The sequence below is a fragment of the Pinus tabuliformis genome, chromosome J, assembly GCF_031772625.1.
Source record: "Pinus tabuliformis cultivar Carrire ecotype Pingquan chromosome J, CPIR1, whole genome shotgun sequence".
Taxonomy (NCBI): Eukaryota; Viridiplantae; Streptophyta; class Pinopsida; order Pinales; family Pinaceae; genus Pinus; species Pinus tabuliformis.
Genome location: NC_142295.1, coordinates 1,010,021,355 through 1,010,037,867, shown reverse-complemented (window position 1 = coordinate 1,010,037,867; position 16,513 = coordinate 1,010,021,355). Strand labels below are relative to the sequence as shown.

Here is a 16,513-nt window from a genome sequence, read left to right as displayed (position 1 = left end):
GGCACAATGCCTACTTTTCTCATGACAACCTAAATTATGCGAGTGACTGGGAGAGGATTCCATTTTGTAAATATGAAAACACAGGGTCTTACAACCATATCTCTGTAACAATTTGAATACATTTAACATAAAGAAGGATACATATCCTACTCCTTCCAAATTTGACATATGACTTTTAATAAAGTAACACTTGTTTTTAATTATTAAATCCACTTACTATATTTTGTTGGCACCACCTAATATGCAATAACACCTAAATATTTTCAACATGACCACGTTAAGAGCACTTGTTTCCTTCATACATGTCAGATTTTTTTCCATAAAATTTAAAAACAAAATCATTACATAAAAACCATAGCTATAAAATTCGATTATTATTATTATTATAAATACCATATAATATGTATAAATGTTTTCAAACATAACCATAATCATGTAAGATCTAGTTAGTTGCTCAAATACCACTAAAATTTGGTGCAAGTGAAAATAAAATAGTGTATCTATACTTTTTCAGAATTGATAATTTTAACATAGTTGTAAAAATTAAAGCTTTAATTTTTCTTTACAAAACCTCTCCCAACCAACTAAATCTGATATAAGTGAAAATAAAATAGTGTATCTATTCTTTTCCATAAAGGGAAGTTTTAGAATATTTGAAGAAGTTAAGATTTAGTTTTTCTTACAAAACATTTCTCAACCAGAACCTCTTATTTATTTTATTTTCACAACGTGGGAACTAAAACCTCTCCCCATCAAGAACCTCAGATATATATATTTCATAGCGGGGAAGCAAAAATGAGATTTTAGATATCAGGTATATGTTTTCTTGTTTTCTTTTCATGGTTCGGGAGTGAAACCGAATTTCAGAGAATTACGAATGAGATTTCAGAGATCATGTATATGTTTTCTTGTTTTTTTTCCACCGTGCAAGAGTGAAAATGAATTTCAAAGAGTTACAATTTATGGTTTTACTAGTAGATATCGAATGCCAACATCATATCTTCAATCCATTGATGATGTCAGGGTATGCTCCATTTTTAACTTCAATGTATTTCCACCCCACATTTGGTCTTCCACACATAGTGGAGAACACACACTTCAGATTGCTTGTTCAAAATACATTGTTTTTTTGTACCCACACTTGTATGTTTAGGATTTAATCGTTGTGCTAAATTCTATTACAATTTGTAGGGATGGCATTGGAAATTGATGAGTTTGTGAGAACATTTATTATCACAAGGGATTTTGAGCTGAAGACCCAAATAAGAGGCTTAGATGCTCAGAAGGTCAACATTGCAGCTGCCAGGGCCATTGCAAGAATCCTACACGCGTCACTGAACCCAAAGGAATGAACAAGATGATCCAGAGCCTCGACCATAGAAAAACAGATGTTAAAAAAATGAGAGGAAAGATGAAGGTATGTTAAACAATTGAACTTTGGAGGGTTATCAATTGGAGGAAAAGATAAGGCACAAGCCTAGGAAAACTTGTACATGAAAAATTATTGAGCCTATGGTTCCTGGAGATTTGACGGTTTTGGATACTATTACTGCCACAAGTCCTCAAAATCCACACCATGTTTTAGTGCAGTTGAATTAGGTTAGCTTCCCTTTCTCAAGGTCAACTGGTACATGCTTGTAAAGAATTTATATCACAAGACTTTAATCAAGATAGAAATTTTCTTGTAAGTCCTTCAAGGTTGTTCTTCAAGAGACAATTTAGTTGCATTCGAAGTAGTATACAATTTCTCAATTATTTTTTGGTAGGTGTTTGGAAAAAAAACCGCCTTTATGCTTCATCTAGTCTCTCTCTATGTATAGAGTTATACAAATTGAACTTTATGAAGGTTGAGGACTTTGTTTCTGACCCACATAGAACATTGTCTTCGCCTGAATACTATGACAATATAGCACAACATTTGACTACATTAACATGTTTTTTAGGATAATTGAACTCAAAAAGAATCAAGTGCACTTGATTTAAAATTTCATGGAAAACCACAACACAAAGGTGGGCTTGAATTTATAATATAAACACATGGAAATGATATCCAAGTGCCATGATTTTGATCCCTACCTCAAATTTCCCTAAGGCTGCCCTAAGGTGTTGGGTAAATCCCTTGGGAATGGAACATAGGTTGATGGTGTCAAGCTCCCACTCCACAGGTGTTAAGGGGAACATTCCGGTGGGATTGGGTATGTAATATGAAATATGTTCCCTCATGATTGTTTGGTAAAGCATTTGGGAATGGAACTTTGGCCAATATTTTTGATCTCTTTGCCTCCCAAGCTTCAAGTAGAAGTTACAATTAAGGAGTGGGCTTGGACTTGTAATACATGAACTTGTTATACATCTCCATGTGCCATAAGTTCAACATCTACCTCTAGGTGGCCACACAGTTACTTACTAAAGACCTTAGGAATGGAACCTTGGAAAATGGTTTAAAATCACTACTTCCTAGGAGTTAAGGAGTGTTGAATTTCGACGATCTTGGGTCTAGGATAGAATCTTAAAATCTCTAATGCTACCAAAACAAGAATCTCAATGCTGCTACTTTGCAAAATGGAATATAAATAATAGTTAATCACACATGAACAGAATATGAACAAGCTATTACAATTTTTAACACAAATTTAAACAACATATAATAAAATAGTTTGTGGCTCTCATACCAAGGATAATGGCCCTCATACATCCACTTGTACAAGAATGCAAACTGGGGCTTGGTGTGAGTACATCAACAACTAATATACCCTCAACAATATACTTTAACTATCTAGATGATGTAGAGATCCTCACAGCTACCTTGGTCAAAACCTGTACCTGCACGATTCTTCGGTTCCCAATCCGTGGCTGCTGCCTCTATCAACAATCCAACTACATCTAACCACTAAAGCTCGGCTATCCAATCTGATCACTAGTTGTGCATTAGTCCATCAAGGGAAAAAAACATCAAGACTCATGTTGAGTTGTTCAAAGCTCCACTTGTGAACAACTCTCAACTACCCATTGTTGCTGCTTAACTACTTAGGAACTGCAACCCACTATAGTCTTGCTTTGCTGCATTGATGAAGATAAACGTAGGGCATGGAGGGATTCCACCTATCACTGCAAGTTGTCCATCTCCCATAATGAACATGGGCTAGGAGGAAATCCCATCATCTGCTATAGATGTACTTCTCCACACACAATTCTCAAGCTACTAAAAAGTTCTCATAGTTTATCAGAACCTTGAGTTCAACAACTGCCACTCTATAAACTACCTTTGTCCATCAAGGTGTTGCGCATTCGGCTCTAACTTTAACACTAACATGTTGTCCTTCACCAGACCATAAGTGCCCAATCATGTCCATACTTGGTCCACTCTCACATTTACCTCCAATAGACCATGAATGACCAATGTTGTTGTAGCATCTACTCCTAGTTAGGGAATCATCACACCTAGGTGACCCGTCTATTGGTTGCCAAAAGGCTTCTCCACATTTTCCCTTTGCTCTACAATAGAGGAGCTATTGCAGAAATCTAGGCTTCAATGTACCACTGCAACATATGCCCACTAATTAGGACATATGATAATCAATGTCACCCGAGTCATTTGGTTGCTACAATTATCCAACATACATCATCGAAATTGGTTAATACCTGGCTAGACACAAGTCACTAATGGGGGAGATATAAACTTTTTCACTGTTGTTCTTGGTCACTATTTTGGGCTCCCATTGTAACCTACAACAACCCAACCTCCTTGCCCAAAACACACCTCAAATGATCCGGCCCCATCTCCTTTACAAGCTAGGTGACCTTATTTTGTGAGGAGGCATCTAAAACTCCACGTTAAGGTTGTTTTGATCCTAAAAACCTCACCTACAAGCCTACGGCCTAGTCATCATATGAAGGTCCCTTTCTCAGCCTATTTTAGAAGGATTTGTTGCATTATCTTTCCCAGAAATATCCTCTAGTTTGCCCCCTTCTCCATGTTATCTAGCCCTCCAAAACACCACTATTTTGTGTTGGGTTGTGTTATATTCTTTCCATGACTAGCCCACGTAGTTAACTTGGGGGTTAGAGGGGGGACGGAGCCCCCCTTTCATTGCACCGATTTCATATCAGGGGGGTCATAGGGGGTTTAAGGAGTGCAGGTAACCCCCCTCTATGTGTTCCGGGGCAGCGCCGTGGAAAATTTTGTTTTTTGGACCCTATATTAGGTTAAGCGGACGTACCTATGGTTTTGTGCATGATTTTCGCACATGGTTTTGGATGCGATGGTTTTCATTCTATGGTTTTGGATGTGATGGTTTTAGGTCCATGGTATTGGATGCTTCAGCATGTATAGATACATATTGTAACTTCAAAAGGAACATAACGAAAATGCAAGCAGGTAGTCCTGGTTTATTTTCTGTGTTTTATAATTAGTATGCAGGTAATTTTTGTATAGGGCTAAAACCTACATTTGGTATCAGAGTTGTTTTGGCCTGAAGGGGACGCCTTTGTTACTGAGGGGTTTCGCTCGGGCCTGTGGTAGACCTTGTTCAGTGGAAGATCTGCGAGATCAATTTTGGTGGTGAAAGAAGATGGTGAGTAGTGGAAAGATAGATATTGAGAAATTTAATTGTTAGATTTTTGAGATGTTGAAACTCAAGATGGGGGATCTGTTCGTGGATAAAGATCAATCGATCGTGGTAGATCTGGGTAGTAAACCAACGGGAGTGTCCGATGAAGAATGGAAGAAGTTGGATCGGAAGGCAAAAATCACAATACGATTGTGTGTCTTAGATTCAGTATTGTTGAATGTATCAGGGGAAGCTCCGACGAAGGCTTTGTGGTACAAGTTAGGGACTTTGTATCAATATAAGTCTCTGGTGAATAAATTGTTCCTATGGAAAAAGTTGTATAACCTGAGGATGAAAGATGGAGACTTAGTGACAGGGCATCTGAACGCATTTAATACTATGGGAACTCAGTTATTATCTGTTGATATTAAAATTTTAGATGAGGATAAGTGCATCAGTTTGTTGTGTTCTCTACTAGATTTGTGGGATAGTCTGGTTATTATAATAGGTATCAATAAAACTACCTTGCAGTTTACTGAAATAGTCTCATCCTTGCTAACGGAGGAGACAAGACGGAAAAATATGGAGAGCCATAATGGTGTGCCTTGTTTGTACGAGGACGGTCCCAGAACAGAAACAAAAATAAGTCATCGAGTGGGAGATATGAATTTAGAGGGAGATCTAAATCTCTAGGAAAACCTGTAAAGGTCGTGTGCTAGAAATGTGGAAAGGAATGGAACTACAAAAGGGACTATAAATCTAAAACTCCTGATAAAGGAAAGGGATCTGATGATGCTCCTTATGCATAGGTGAAAACAACCTCAGATGAAGGTGGGGACGTGTACTTGGCTTCTTCAAGTACACATGTAGATCATGAGGCATGGTTGATTGACTCAGGTGCATCCTTTCACTTCACTCGCCATAGAGAGTGGTTTTGCGAGTATGAGGAATACGATGGTGGTGATGTCTTCTTAGGGGATGATAAGAAGGCTAGAATCATTGGTCGCAGAAAAGTAAAGTTGAAGTTGCGAGGTGGAAGGGTTAGAACACTTCCGGGTGTTCTGCATATTCTTGCATTGGCAAAAAATTTGATTTCTATAATCAAGCTAGATGATACTGGTGTAAAAACAGTGTTCAAGAAGGATACCTACAAGATGGTTCGGTGAGCACTGGTATTGATGCGGGGAGTTTGAATTGGAACTTTGTAAGGTTGCAAGGTAGCACTGTTGTTGATGGGTGCAACAACTCTATGGTTCCTGAAAGTGGAGAAAAAACTCTAGTGGTCTCTGGAGAGAAGACCATGTTTTGGCATCAAACGCTTGGACATATTGGAGAGAAGGGCCTTCGAATACTTCATGGTAAAGGTATGGTAGAAGGTATGAGTAACAGATCTCTAGATTTTGATTTCTGTGAAAATTGTGTATATGGGAAGCAGAATCAGGTGAGTTTCCCCTCTGGTGGTAAGAGGGCGAAACATATATTAGAACTTGTGCACAGTGATGTGTTTGGACCTGTGAAGGTTCCATCACTGGGTAAGTTTGTGTACTATGTATCATTATAGATGACTTCTCAAGGAATACTTGGATATATTTCCTTAAGAAGATATCTAAAGTCTTTGACAAGTTTAAAAAATTTAAGGCTCTGGTGGAAAACCAGATAGAGAAGAAGATAAAGATGTTGAGGACAGATAACGGTGGAGAGTTTTGATGTAAGGAATTTGAAGAATTCTGTAAGAAGTGTGGTATAGCATGATAGAAGACTACTCCATACACACCTAAGAAAAATGGATTTGCAGAAAGAATGAACAAGACGTTGATGGAAAGGGCAAGAAGCACCGTCAGTGGCGCCGAGTTAAGATAGGAATTTTGGGCAGAGGCGGTGGAGACAACATGTTACTTGGCCAACAGATCACCTTCATCAGCGTTGGAGGATAAGACTCCATAAGAGGTATGGACTGGTAATAAAACATATCTTTCACATTTGAGGGTATTTGGATGTGATGCATATGTACATGTTCCAAAGGAGAAATGAACCAAGTTGGATAGTAAAAATGAAAAGTGCATCTTTATTGGGTATAAGGATGGTTTAAAGGGTTATAAGCTTTGGAACCCAGTAACAAGGAAGGTTGTGTACAATGGAGATGTGATGTTCACAAAGGTAAAAGATGTTATTAAACATGAAGTCCAACCAAAGGAACCTGAGAATATAGAGTTTGAGCTTAAGGAGGAAGAATAAGACTCTACAACAAAGGAGGAATCAAAAGATGAAGAGCCACAAACTCCGGGTGTGAGAAGATCAGTTCGAGAAATAAGGTAGCCAGAAAGGTATAGTCCATCTGCTTTCTATTCAAATTTTTCTTTATCTATTACTAAAGATGATCCCAGAACTCTGAAGGAAGTAGTAGATTCAAAGGATGGCAAACTCTGGAAAGAGGCCATGGTTGATGAAATGGCATCTTTGCACAAAAATGAGGCTTGGGATCTGGTGGAGTTTTCGATTGGAAGGAAACCCATTGGCAACAAATGGGTGTTCAAGAAGGAGAAATACAAAGCTCGGTTGGTAGCAAAAGGTTATTCCTAGGTGCTGGGAATTGATTTTGGTGATATTTTTTCTCTTGTTACCAAGGTAACTTCTATTAGATTACTTTTATCTGTTGCTACTGCTTTTGATTTTGAGGTAGAACAGATGGATGTGAAGACAATGTTTCTTCACGGGGATATGGAAAAGGAAATCTACATGAAGCAACCTAAAGGCTTGGTGGTGAAGGGTAAGAAAGAACTGGTATGCAAGTTAAAGAAGTCTCTATATGGGTTAAAACAATCACCAAGGATGTGGTATCATAAATTTGATACATTTATACGAGGACTTGGCTTCCCCAGAAGCAAAGCAGATCACTGTGTGTATTTTAAATTAATTGTTGACTGTGTTATTTATCTGGTCTTGTATGTGAATGATATGTTGCTGGTTGGAAATGACAAAGAAATTATCCAGGATTTGAAGACCCAATTTTCCTCCAAATTTGACATGAAATATCTTGGTGATGCAAACTATATTTCTGGCATATAAATTAAAAGAGATCGAGCAAAGAGGAAGCTCTGGTTAAACCAGAGGAAGTATGTCGATTCAATACTGCAGAGGTTTAATATGCAGGATAGTAAACTGGTGAAGGTTCCTATTCCTGTAGGTGTGAAGTTATCTACTGAAAAGTGTCCCAAGACACAGGAATAGGAAGAGGATATGTCTCGTGTTCCATATGCAAGTGCAGTTGGTAGCCTAAAGTATGCAATGGTTTGTATTAGACCAGACATTGCACATGCAGTGGGAGTATTGAGCAGGTTTATGTCAAAACCAGGGAAGGAGCACTGGACATCAATGAATCAAGTTTTCAAGTATTTGCGCGGAACTAGTGAATATGGTTTGTGTTACCAAAGAAGACCAGGATTGGACAATGTGTTGGATATTTGTGGCTTTGTTTATGCAAACTAGGTTGGAGATATGGATCAGAGAAGATCTACAAGTGGGTATGTGTTTAACGTATTTGGAGGTGCAGTCAGTTGGATGAGTAAGAAACAATCTATAGTGGCACAATCAACTATAGAGGCAGAATACATGGCAGCCACTCATGCAAGCAAGGAAGCAGTTTGGTTGAAGATATTGTGTTCAGGTATGGGGTTAGTATAGGGAGCTAAGGATAGACTGTGATAGCCAAAGTGCATTTTTCTTGGTAAAGAACCTTTCATATCATTCAAAGACAAATAAAATTGATGTTTAGTATCGCTTTGTGAGCGATATGATAGAAGAAAAAAAGATGTTGTTGGTAAAGGTGGACACTTTGAATAATATTGTAGATGCATTGACAAAATCTAAAAGCTCTAAGAAGTTCTCTTGGTGTAGAGAAACAATGGGCATTGCAGGGCTGGATAAATGACTAAGCTCTCTTGTGGCCCCCTGTGAAATGAAACAACAAGTGGGAGAATGTTGGGTTGTGGGAGAATGCTGGGTTGTGTTATATTCTTTCCACAACTAGCCCACATAGTTAACCGAGGGGTTAGAGGGGGGACGGTGTCCCCATTTCATTGCGTTGATTGCATAAAGGGGGGGTCACAGGGGGTTTGAGGGGTGTATGTAACCGCCCTCTATGTGGTCCAGGGTAACGCCCTAGAAAATTTTGTTTTTTTGGACGCTATATTAGGTTGAGCAGACCTACCTATGGTTTTGTGCATGATTTTGCCACATGGTTTTGGACGTGATGGTTTTTAGTCCATGGTTTTGGACACGATGGTTTTCAGTCCATGGTATTGGATGCTTCGGCATGTATACGTATTGCAACATTGAAAGGAACATAATGAAAAATCAAGTTGGTAGTCCCGGTTTTGGGATCCAGGGGAAAATCTTTGTGTATATGTGTTTTATGTGTTATGCTCTCGCATTGTTTACTTTTTGTGTTTTACAATTCATATGCAGGTAATTTATGTACAGTATTAAAACCTACATTTTAGACTTGTAATCAATGAGATATGTAAGCATTTCTAGGGATTTATATTTTTTACACCAAAGCACCTCCATAGACCCTATATTCTTGCATCCTTGACATAGAAATATGCAACCTCCTCTAAGTTGCCTTCTAGACTTCTTGGCTACCCCAAAAAACCCAATCTTCCACCTGCAATCAATGCAAGGGTTCTCCATTTATATGTAGAGGTAACCTTAAAATTTAATGCCCATAATTACACTTAGAGACCTCGTACTTACTCCTCCTTGCTATGCTAGTTGAACGTTCCCAATCCCTGATCAAGACACTCATGAGATTTCCCTATTCTCTCCTTCGCTTGATAATCTAGGGTTGCGGCCTAGAACATAGACTCCTCCTCAAGCGAGCTTCCTTTCTACTCTTCAAGTCATGTGTTTCACCAACATTGATTATCCATATGCCTTCACAACACCTCTTATTTCTACACCAACTAGAGGGCTTCTTCAACATCATTCTAGAGCTTGAAAACTATCATGAGTCATTTTTACACTAAGCCGACCTTGACACTTCATGTGCAAACCCATTAAACAACTCAAAAATTCATATCTCCATTTCTACAACTTGGAATTGGGTGATATTCATTGCATTGGATTCGTCTTGATGAGAGTTATCAACCTCATCCATCACATGTCTAAATGTTCTCATGGTTTTGTCCCAAGTCACGATGGGTGCAAAACCCCAAGCCTGGGTTCCAAGCCCACAAAGCCACTTGTGGAGCTCCTTCCTCCAAAACCTCAATCCTCGGGGCTTGGAGTACCTCCCAAGATACAAAAATCAACAAGGAGAACATGGGTTTTGTTTGATTTGTAAGATGAGCACTAAATATTCATCTCTGGGAGCCACAAGTCCAAGCCTTAGCTCCATGTGCTCCATGACTATTTTAAGATACCAAGAAACGACCATCAACCCCAAGCCCATTGGTCTTCTTGGAATTCATATTTTATATAGCATCCAATTTCATTATGTCCATGTAGTTTTATTATAGGTAAGCACAAGAAAATGTCTTTGACCTCCTCAAGTCTAAACACTGTATCTCTTTTTGTTGTTATATGTGGGAATTTTATGTATGGGTCATGCTATATTGTTTTATTAGTAATCTTTTTCGGAATCTAGGTTGCATTGAAACGGATATGGGAATGGACACAGTACATGATTTGAAACAAGTACGACAAATTTTCATACAATTTGCAGACAATATGGACAGGAAATGACACACACTCACACACAGATATAACAAAATAAGAATTTCATATTGACCATTCATATTTTAGAATCAATATTTTATATCCAAAAATACATAATGTCATAATCAATTATCATCATCATCAATTCAACATATGCCATAAACAAATCATCATCATCAATTGAACATAAAATTGTCATTGCTCAAAATTTTAAAGTCACTAATTCAGCATAAACATTGCCATTGTTCAAAAGTTTAACATACCATCATAAATGACATTTACATATTAACAAATATGTCTTCATCCATGTCATTTACATTATGAACCACATCTTCTCCAAAAGTGGGAACATTGTTTCCATGTCCACTTGAAGATCCACCCATCGGTGCCTCCACATCAAACAAATTCATATGAAGCCTAGCATTCAACATCATATCTAAGTCAAGCAACTCTGGTTCCACATCCCATAGATTGGTAGGCCCAAATTTGTATTCATCACTCTTTTGTGATAATAGGAGAAGGTTTGAATGAACATGTACTAGTTCCTCAAAATTTTTTGCGCCGATATATTTTTCTTCATTGAATGGACATAGCCATATGTACTCCAGTTCCTTTCTGTTGAATATGAACTAGAAACCTGTGACAAGATCCTGATGTCCAATTTTTGGATATGTGGAAGTTCCCCACCATAGTAGTTCCACTAATCAATTGGACTTAATCTGGTCTTGTCTCACATACAATCAATATTAGCACCCCAACCCTCTGATCCCACAAAATGAGCAAACTCTAAATCCTTGTGAGACTTCTGGGTGTTTTTCTGGAGATCACTTAACAACTTTGCAACATAATATTTTGGATTCACTGCATAGGCCAAAAGGTGCAATGGGGTGGTCATCTTTAACCACCATTATCTTCTCTATCATGGAATCAATTCCCTCATACACCTCTCCCAAATTAGGCATATATGTGTCAAATAAGCGGACCAAATCCACAATTATCTTAGTAAATCCCAAAAGGTGCTCCACCCTATCCCACTATTCATCATCAACAACCAAACTTTTCACTGCTTGTTCTCTTTCAGATTGGGATTGCCTCCATTGATTGCAGAGAGAATTTCGCAGCATTAATTGTAATGCTTCTTCACCTACATAAGCCTTGCTAAGACTATGATGTGAGAAGAAAAACGAGTCTCAACAACTTGAAAGTTATAGTTTTTCAATAAATCAAAAATTAAAAGCATAATTGATTGAATAACTATTAGGATTCACAAATCATGATATTTGAGAATCCAATTACGTATTTCAATTTAGAGTCATAGAAATTATAATTTATGAAATAAACTTTAAAGTTTAGGTACCCTAAGGAGCTTCATCTTCGCAAATTCCCTATAGATGCCTTGGGACATGTGGTGGTTTGTGATGAAGGCTCGAATTTCTTTTGCCACATTAAAAATAATTCAAAGCCCCTCAATTTTCTTCCCCGTATTGCTCAACATGAGGTTCAATGAATGTACAACAAAAGGGGTCTAGAAGATGTGTTGATATTTTCCTTCAATAATTAGGGTTGTTGCTCTACACACCATTGAATTGCCAGTTATTACCTGGACAAAAAATTTCGGCACCACCAACTCAATTTCTTTAATTAGGATGTCAACAATGAATTGGGAATCTTTCGGCTGCCCTTCACAAACCACTGCCTTAAAAAATGCTCATTAAATTCCTATTCCTTTTGATCTTTCCATCCACCAAAAATGATGGAAACCCTTGAAATGCACCATGAATTGGAAATTGGGCTTAATTTAGCATCCAAATCTAACTTCTCGTCAATCAACATTGTAGTTCATACCTTCTTATATCTAGGGCCCTTGTACCCTTTCGAGGATTCATCTACTACTTTGATAATCTTTGTCCACTAAGGCGATCATGCAAGGTTAAAGGGAAGGCCATTTTCATAAATTCTTTGACCTATAGTTGCATCTTCCTTCCCTCGAGCATCATTATTAAAACTCGTTTTCATGCGGTCCCAGTTTAGACCGCTTTGAACTAGGGTTGCAATTCCATAAGAGGTAAGTGGAGGCTTTGATCAAGATGTTCCCAAACTTGCTGGTTATTTGAATTGAGAGGCATGATTTGCCTCATTTTCTTTAACATCTTCCTGGTCTTGTTATTTATGACATTTTTCAAGTTTTTCTTTTCTTAAGCATTTTCCATCTATCCCATCCGCTTTAGGTGGTCTAGTCCATATTTGAATGCCATTTCCTTTTAACCCAAGTAAATGTTCTTTAACCTGGGTGTATGATACCTTAAACTCCTTTTTACACTCACTTCAAACCCATGACAATGATACCCCTCCTTGGATCTTCCCAACAACAGTTACGTATTTCCAAAGTGATGACTTTGGATCAGCTTTAAGGGTAGATTCAATTTCATGTTCTTCTACCTCAGACTCACGAAACGATGAACTTGAATTTGGCATGATGATGATGTAAATGAATTATGGAACTGCAAAATAAAATTAAAAAAAAATCATTAGAATAGAAGATGGAAAATAATACTAAATAGTCTCCATTCCAAATATTAGACGTTAGTCTATTGTGCACAAAATGTTGATGGCAAAAAGACTGGAATCATATGAACCACCACTATTTACTATTTCAATTTTCTAGGAAGAAATTTAATACAGGGAGGTGGAGGAAAGGAATGGCTCATGTTTCTATGGAATTTACTTCTTGAAGATGTCATTGAGGCTCTTTACACCTTGCTAGGAATAGGTCGAAAGGTTGCAACTTGTTCTGCACCTTTTTGTTTTTTTCCCTACATTAACACTATGCCATTCCCGTTGATACACATGTATAATAGGTGAGATGCTTTCTTATGTTAAGGTTCACAAATAGTGAAGAAAATTATTAAAAGCATTCCTTACTTACTTGGTACAATGGCTGGGGTGAAATTGATTTCCAATTCTGGCACAAAAACCTTTAACCTCAGCATTAACGTATGCTTTCAGCATTCATGCTACACATAAGTATACAATGCACATTATTCATTTTTTTTTATTGAATTTACAAATTGATGTTTAATTTAATAAGTCTTTTTACTTGTGAACAATTAAGAAATGGTTTTTTCTCAAGGATATAATTTTTAATTTAGAAATTAGTGATGACTATTTAGTATTTATAGGTGTTAGGTCCTAAATTTAAATGTCTTATTTATTAGAGCCTAGAGGTATCCTTCATGATTCTATGTAGCGTTTGAAACTTGAAAACTTCAATAGATGTTGTGAAGATCTAAATGACTAATTGAGGTATTTTAATTTTCCTGGCTAATAGTGGGAAATGAGGAAGTGAAGGCAAAGATAAATGGTAACTTACCTCACTTAAATTCCCCTTTGGCTCTACCTTATTAAATATCTCTCTATCATTGTGACCTGTGGCCGCTGGTTATTTGAATTTCAATTCTCCTTCTGGCTCCAAGTTTCCAACTCATCTGGTGGCCTAGCGGCTCCAAGAATTCGGCTTGTCAATCTCCAAGCTTTCTCTTGGCAGCTCTAAACTTAAGCCTTATCTCCCTTTGGATCCAATCTTATCTCTATTGGCGGCTATAAGATTATATCTCCTAGAGGATCCAAGCATATCTCTCGGTAGCTCAAAGCTTATCTCCCTCTGGGTGGTTACACATGAGTTCAAAATGCCAAATCAAGTAGCCAGCTCTGTAGGTGACTCAGGTGATGCTCTCGAAGGTGGTTGAGAAATTACAATATGACAATGGCCATTAGCATATGCATCATGAAAATGGGATTATTCATTATAATCTATGTGAAGGCCCAAGGTCAAATGGAAAAGTCATAAAATGATGTGATTCTCTGGTCAATTGTCGAGCTAATCACAAAAAATACGCCATGTTCCTGACAATAGACTTTTTTTGAGTGGTCATGATTTTTGTGATCCGATTCCATATTTCTAGAAACATATCCAAAAAACTTTGAAAGTTAAAAAAACCTATCCAAAACTAGATCCGCCGTTTCTGATTTACGGGACATCTCAAACACATTTTTTTGTCATTTTCAAGGGGATCGTACAAGGATCATATCTATTTCTAGATCAGAAATGGGGAATAGAGTTTTCAACCACTTCTGATAACTTAGTGTATAATAGTATTACATATCTTCATGAATCTAGTAACACAATAAGATGATTATCTTCACAAATTATTTGTGTTTTAGATTGTGTATCCCCCAAATGATAGTATCTCAGGCTTCTCTTTCAATCCAAAAGATAACTATTTGGTGGCCACTTCTTGGGAAATCAAGTTTGTTCTCAATTGTCTTCATTTACCACTTACTGAAACAAGGCTAAGTTATTACAAATGCAATGATAAATTATGGGACAAATAACAAGATTATATTTATATTTACCTCGTGGTAAACATTTAGATTATGTCAATATGAGGTCTTGTTTAGATGATAAATAAGGGGTATTTCAGAGTCCTCACCAAGGTTCAAGTCCCTAGGAACACATTTTTCCCTTTTAGGGCCATCTTTACTGTGCAGGTGGGTTTTCCTAATTGGTTAGTGCTTGGTTCAAGTATTAGTTTCCTTTGGCGCAACAAATAATCCTCAGCCACGACTTCTTAGATAAACGAATATTTTTAGAATGTTGTAATTTGATTACATTGCATTGTGATATTCTCATATTAGAAAAGGCATGCTTGTTGCATAGTGATAATGGGAAATATCTTGCCCAAATAATTTATTTGGAAAACATTCTAGCTTGCTTTGGTGGTGTGGTTGTCATAAGTTCACCTACAAACTTAAAATAAGGCTTTATATGAAATGACTTAGGCCCTTTATATTGGAGATTAGTGGCCCTTAGGAACTCTTTTTGGTGAATGGACTAATACTTGGATAATATTCGATGCCCAACCTTGCTTCACAAACCCAAATGATATTGTATTTGTCAAACCATTTTGGAATTTGACCCTTTCGATTTTATAAGCCCCCAGTAATTGAAATTGAAAAAAAATCACGCGAATTTATGCCAATATCGTACTAAAGTGAAAACATTCTTTTTGAAATGCACTATTGGGACTATGGCTACACCACCATTTTCTTCATTGATCTCAAAGAAAGTTATCGATTCTAGCGCATGTGACTCCAAGCTTTAGCATACCCTCAAAACTCATGGTAAGTTGACAAGTGGCATAGTGGTTGGATATCTAAAATACATGGATGGCATGGTAATCATAATAATGTAGCTTTGAGGTTATGCATGATTAGTCATAGTAATTGGAATGGCTTCCCAAAGTGTAAGTAGCGACATTTGCAATAGCAACTTCTCAAATTATTGGATCTCTTTTGATGTTGAGATTTGTTCATCACAAAGGATACAATCCATTTTCTATAGTCATTTCTTATATGGAGGAACAAATGCAAGCTATTCATCTTGCTACTCCAGTACTTCTAATTCTGATTTCCAAGGTGGAATTTTAGACATTTAATACATACATGGCTACTTCCCTAGGAGAAATTGTGCTTTTAATGCACTAGATCATGCTTGGGATCTATTCTTTGTACACTATTTCTGGAGAACCTTTGGCACAAACAACTTGATTATTCATGCCTAAACTCACTTCTAGTGTTAATTTTTAACTATAACATAAGAAAGGAACAATAGTTGCTTCACTCACTATTCCTCATTAGAACAACGTTTGGATTTTCATTAGGATGTATTTCTAGAACAATACCCGAGTTCTTCCCCCAAATATATACAAGAGATGAAACCATTATTAATCAAATTTGAGGAGTAATACTGCCCTTTTCTCTTGGTATGTTGATCACACGATTGACACTAAGCCTAGAGGGAACATTATTGGGAGGAAGAGATTTGGAATACCTTAGCTTGAACATGGTACCATGATTTTATTGGAGGCTGCATTTCACTTACACTCTTAAACAACATTGGTTTTGGTCTCTTGGAAAGATGGTGCAATGTTTTCCTTACACAAGAACACACATACTGATGCTTGGTATGTAGGTTCATAGGCCCCTACTCAATGTATTAATTAATGCATGATGTTGAAAAATAATCAGCTTCGACAAGCATCACACGGTAATTCCTCACCCCACAATCTTTCCATCCCTAACATATCGAGTAGAAACATTTAGCCCTTGGCATGTCTACGGTTAATTGTTGTAGGTGGATTTATGACTGAAATACAACTTCAAGCTAAGGAATATTGGAATGATAATAT

General features: G+C 37.2%; 1 pseudogene; it reads left to right on the top strand.

Annotated features, from left to right (window-relative positions):
• The first annotated feature begins 15,352 nt into the window (after positions 1-15,352).
• Positions 15,353-16,179, top strand: LOC149230275 (uncharacterized; annotated as a pseudogene).
• The last annotated feature ends 334 nt before the right edge of the window (positions 16,180-16,513 follow it).